Source organism: Nerophis ophidion, linkage group LG11 (assembly GCF_033978795.1).
Source record: "Nerophis ophidion isolate RoL-2023_Sa linkage group LG11, RoL_Noph_v1.0, whole genome shotgun sequence".
Classification (NCBI taxonomy): Eukaryota; Metazoa; Chordata; class Actinopteri; order Syngnathiformes; family Syngnathidae; genus Nerophis; species Nerophis ophidion.
The window spans coordinates 61,410,929-61,417,404 of record NC_084621.1 but is presented as its reverse complement, the minus strand read 5'-3'; positions in this window follow the sequence as shown (position 1 = coordinate 61,417,404).

Here is a 6,476-nt window from a genome sequence, read left to right as displayed (position 1 = left end):
TTCTTCAACCGATTCAAACCCTTCCACCTTTAACACATTCCACCATTCTGGAAATTCAAACTACCTTTTTACCAAATACAAAAAAATTCCAAATATTCCCGAAATTCCCCAATACCATTTACTACTTCAACATTTCTTGCCCGATTTAAACAATTCTAGCACCAACCAAATTAAGCTCATTCAGGACATTCATGTTCCTAATCGTTTTCTAAAAATCCCGCTTTTCCCAAAATTCCCAAATTTTCAGGAAGTTCCAATTTAAATGAATTGGACATTTTTACAAGTTGTACAATTCCCACATTTTACAACCTATTCAAACCATTCATTGTGGACATTCAAATAAACACCTTCCCAAGTTCTAAACCAAATTCCGCTTTTCCTGGAAATTAACTCTTCAACAGTCAAACTATTCCAAAATTCAAACCATTTCAGCGTTTAAACCATTTTAACATTCAAACCATATCAGTTCAGCATCAGCTTTTCAACATTCAAACCATTCCAACATTCAAACTATTCTAACATTCATACTACATTCTGTCAGCATTTCAGTTCAACTTCAGCATTGGAGCATTCACACGCGATTTCTTCAGGAATTGCCTCTTCTTGTTGTGTATTGGTATTTTCTATTATATTTTATTTATTATTTATTCCTTTATAGTGACCTTGAAAGGGTTTCATTTATATTTTCCTCTTGTAAGTGAGCTCCTGTGTCAAAATATTCCCCTTGGGGATCAATTAAGTCTGTTTAAGTCTAAGACCGACAATATGACCACTTCAATACATGCTCAATGTAATCGAGGAAACATCCTGGACTGAACCTGTTATTGCTTGGATTTAGGAGACGTCACGTCTGGCTCACATGCCGCCCATTTACTATGCGTGGTGGTCAATACTTTTAGACCTCCACCCCAGATCACACCTCAATCCAACCCACTTCTCCAAAGTGGGCTGGCTCATCGTGGAGGACAGAGTAAAACAACTTGCACTGAGCCTAGTCTATAAAATCCGCTACACCTTCTTGATACCGAAGTACATGTCAAATTACTTCCTTAACGTAAATGACCGCCATAACCACAACACCAGGGGGAGCTCCACAAACCACGTTAAACCCAGATTTCGATCTAACAAAGGTCTTGACTCATATAAAAGTAAGTGCATCTCTATATTCCTTCAAAACCGCTCTAAAACAACACCTCCAGGCAACTTCAACACTTTACTAATACCCTCCTCCATTCACATCCCAACTCCCCGGATTATAAACAACTCAAATGTACTTCTAATGTATATACTTGTTCTTATGCTATCTGAACTCACTATGTTCTCTGCTGGCTGTACATGTCCTACTAAATAAGACCTACACTGTTTCAATGTCCACATTTCTCTGTTGATGCAATTGTTGATGACTGGAGTTCTGATATCAACCAAAGCTCCTCATCCCACCCCCCGGATTGTAAATAATTCAATGTATATACTATGATGATTAACTTGTGTGATGACTGTATTATGCTGATAGTATATATTTGTACCATGAATTGATTAACGTGGACCCAGACTTAAACAAGTTGAAAAACTTATTCGGGTGTTACCATTTAGTGGTCAATTGTACGGAATATGTACTGTACTGTGCAATCTACTAATAAAAGTATCAATCAATCAAAGCTAGCGCGATTTTCTCTTACTGGTTGATATAGGCGGCATTTAGCCTTTCTCGAAGGAAAATTTCTCATACTTGTGTTGTGTTTGGCTGTACAAATCGTTCAAATCGCAAAAAGAAAACATTTCTCCAGAGTTCCTCGAGTGGTAATTAAAGAGGGCAGAAAGGGAGATTTTATGAAACAACAAAAAGAAAAATGGCACAGACTAGTTCAAGGGAGCAGTTAAAGAACGCACAAGTTTGCAGTGATCACTTCAGTAAAGGTTTGTTAAATATAGTTTCAACATTTATCATTTCCCACTTAAGAATTATATTGATTAATATTTGTATTTCCTAAACAGGTTCGCCTCGAGTGTTTCGAACAGCACCAACTCAGCCAGTCTAAGAAAAATAAATCAAATCTGAGCAAAACCTAAAAGAGTTAAGCTTTTACCAAAGACAGCCATCATATATCACACTTAGAGAACATACACAATGTTGACATCGATAATCATATTTAAGATAAAGACGGGGGAAAAAAAAGATTTGTCAAGTGATATCAAGGATTCAATCAATCAATCAAAGTTTATTTATATAGCCCTTAATCACAAGTGTCTCAAAGGGCTTCCCAAGACATATTGACAACCTCAGCTAAGATCCCACATCAGGGCAAGAAAAAAACTCAACCCAATGGGCACAATGAGAAACTTCGGAGGTGACCGCAGATGTGAAACTTTTCGAGGTAAAGGGAAGGTGGGACACCAGCGGGTAGTTTACCATGAGGTCAGGATCGAGGTTAGGTCTTTTGAGCAAAGGAAGAATAATCACTTTTTGAATGCTAGGGGAACAGTGCCAGAGGAAAATAAGTTTATAGTATTTAGCACTGATGGTCCTAATATCACAAACAGCTCCTTGATACGTTTGCCAGGAAGTGGGTCAAGTAAATATGTTGTTTGTTTCGTCCCATTTACACATCGCAGGAGTTCCTCTAATGATATTTCATCAAAAAGAGAGATACTATTTTGGAGGGGAATATCCGTTGTATAGACATTCGTATCTGTGTTAATAGACCACAGTTGTAGCTGGGACACCTTGTCTTTAATCTCCTTTCTAATGAGTAAAATGTTCTTATTAATGAAATTCATAAACTCACGGTGGCAGAGGAGTTAGTGCGTCTGCCTCACAATACAAAGGCCCTGCAGTCCTGGGTTCAATCCCAGGCTCGGGATCTTTTTGTGTGGAGTTTGCATGTCCTCCCCGTGACTGCGTGGATTCCCTCCGGGTACTCCGGCTTCCTCCCACCTCCAAAGACATGCACCTGGGGATAGGTTGATTGGCAACACTAAATTGGCCCTAGTGTGTGAATGTTGTCTGTCTATCTGTGTTGGCCCTGTGATGAGGTGGCGACTTGTCCAGCGTGTACGCCGCCTTCCGCCCGATTGCAGCTGAGATAGGCGCCAGCGCCCCCCGTGTGGGTTCATTTATTATTTGTGTAAGACCACAGCTACCAAGTAGTATGAAGCATGGAGGGTCTGATGGGGTAGTCATATGGATATTAAAATCCGACATTACAATTATATCTGCCGTTTGCGAGTAGCATGTTTTTCATAAAGTATGTACTGTAGATCTATTCCATTGCATAGTATGATTTTCTTCTCGTATTTGCTTTTTGCAGGATTTAAAGGCCTACTGAAATGAGATTTTCTTATTTAAACGGGGATAGCAGGTCCATTCTATGTGTCATACTTGATCATTTCGCGATATTGCCATATTTTTGCTGAAAGGATTTAGTAGAGAACATCGACGATAAAGTTCGCAACTTTTGGTCGCTAATAAAAAAGCCTTGCCTGACATCACCGGTGTGAGGGCTCCTCACAGCCTTACATTGTTTATAATTCGAGCCACCAGCAGTAAGAGCAATTCGGACCGAGAAAGCAACAATTTCCCCATTAATTTGAGCGAGGATGAAAATTTGTGTATAAGGATATTGATAGTGAAGGACTACAAAAACAAAAAAATATATAGATAAAATAAAAAGCGACGGCTCCGGGGGGCGGCAGTGTGAGCGTTTCAGATGTAATTAGACACATTTACTAGGATAATTCTGGAAGATCCCTTATCTGCTTATTGTTTTAATAGTGTTTTAGTGAGATTGTAAAGACATGCCTCAAAGTCAGATGGCTGCGGTGAACACGCCAGTGTCTCAGAGAAGCCGAAGAGCCAAGCTCACAGCTGACTTTTTTGACAGCTACTGCAGGACACATAATCCACTGATGTCTCTGGTAAGATATATATCACAATTTTCCCATCCAAAAACATGCTGGTTGACGTAGAGAAACATGTTCGCTTGACCGCTCTGTGTTAAAGCTTTACAACAAACAAAGAAACACCAGCTGGTTCTCGGTGCTATTGACAGCTGCAATACACCGCTTTCCACCAACAACATTGTTCTTTATAGTCTCCATTATTAATTGAACAACTTGCAAAAGATTCAGCAACACAGATTTCCAAATTACTGTGTAATTATGCGATGAAAGGAGACGACTTTTAGCCGTAAGTGGTGCTGAGCTTAAATGTCCCCTCCAACCAATGACGTCACAAACACATGTCATCATTCCGCGACGTTTTCAACAAAAAACTCCACGGGAGATTTAAAATTGTAATTTACTAAACTAAACCGGCCGTATTGGCATGTGTTGCAATGTTAATATTTCATCATTGATATATAAACTATCAGACTGCGTGGTTGGTAGTAGTGGGTTTCAGTAGGCCTTTAAACTGTTTTTGTACTCAGATAGCCATCTTGGCTTGGTTAACCACCTCTAGTTTTTACTTTGGGGAAGAAGTCACGTGACGGAATATAAGAAATAGTACATTGCCTCACATGCCGCTTTACAGCCAGGTGAAAGCGCTGTTCTGTCGTGTGTCAGTTTTTCCCCATTCACCGTGCTGTTGGTTTATTCAAATAGGTAAAACTGCATTATATGTTCCAATATACACGGCTTGTCTCAACATTTTGTTGTCACAGATGATACCGAGTCACGTCAAATCTCCTATGTACGGCAATATCAAGTTTCTGATACAACCATTTGTCATTTTCCATTTGGCAACACTGCTTTACATTTGATTACATTACATTTTCTTTTCATTAGTTTTGGCTGGTACCTTAAGACTCAGGTTTACAGCATTATATCCTCCATGATTTAAGATGTACTTTTTACAATACTGCAATCTGAAATGTAGTATTTTGCGGAATAGTTGACTTAGTACAGTGTTCAAAGTAAAAACAATACAAATAAAGAAATGGTCCAAAAATCTAAAACACCATCTAATAGTTGCAAAGGGAAAGTTTTGCAAATTAAAAATGTTGCAAGTTAAAAAACAAAAGCAAAATAAAAATATGGCAAAGGCCAAAAACAAAGGCATGGGACAAACTTCTCCATAGCTTTGCTTCCGTTAGCTTTATACACGCGTTCCTGGATACCTACCACCTCTACTGGGTAGAACGGAGAGCCTCTTGATTAGATTAAAACCCGCTGCCACCTAGCTGCAGGTGTATGTATTGTTCTAACATGAATACTACGGACACATAATCTCCAGGAGTCCCCGTTGCCCTATATGAGAAACAATGGATTAAGGTCGTATTGTGAGGCAGACGCACTAACCCCTCTGCCACCGTGAAGCCCACAATACGAAGGTCCTGCAGTCCTGGGTTCAAATCCAGGCTCGGGATCTTTCTGTGTGGAGTTTGCATGTTCTCCCCGTGAATGCGTGGGTTCCCTCCGGGTACTCCGGCTTCCTCCCACTTCCAAAGACATGCACCTGGGGATAGGTTAATTGGCAACACTAAATCGGCCCTAGTGTGTGAATATGAGTGTGAATGTTGTCTGTCTATCTGTGTTGGCCCTGCGATGAGGTGGCGACTTGTCCAGGGTGTACCCCGCCTTCCGCCCGATTGCAGCTGAGATAGGCGCCAGCGCCCCCTGCGACCCCAAAAGGGAATAAGCGGTAGAAAATGGATGGATGGATGGATGGATTAAGGTCATTGGGCATTTGAAAAAAACAAAAAACATGTGCAACTGGGATAGATTCTAGTATCCCCCACCAGAGAGGGACAAGCAGTAGAAAATATATGGATGAATAGTAAATATACGAGACACCTTTGTTCTTATTTATTTACAAAACTTTATTCATTTCCATTGCTTGTGGGTTCAAAATCTATTGTCTTTTTTTCCTTCTCTAAAAAGTATATACATTAGATACAAAGCTAAAAATAACCTAGATCATTAAAAAACTGACCCAACCCTAAATGTGGGAAACCCTACCCGGACTAAAATAACAGGGCAGTAGTGATATTGTATAGTGATTTAATAGTGACACTATTTTGTTTTTAAAGCAAACAAAAATTACCGTTTTCAGGTACTTGAAAGACCATAAAGTTTTATCATGAATAAGACAAGTGTTTTTTTTGGTATTGTTTAGCTTCATTATGAATGCACTCAACACTGGTCGGAATTACAGCAACTGATTAAAGGCAGAACTCCTGAGAATACAGTAGGTTTATTTATGATACACATAACAGATGATATGAGCAAAGAAAAAGGGTTGGAAAAAAAAAACCCAACGTTGCTATAAAATACTGTAGCTGTATTCAACTTGCTGAATATACATTTTTACTGCGATTATGTGTCTGTGTGTGTAGATACACACACATACAAGCATAAATACACACACATATACATATATATATAAATATACACATATACATACATATATATATATATACTGTATATGTATGTATATATATATATATACATATACATACATATATATATATACTGTA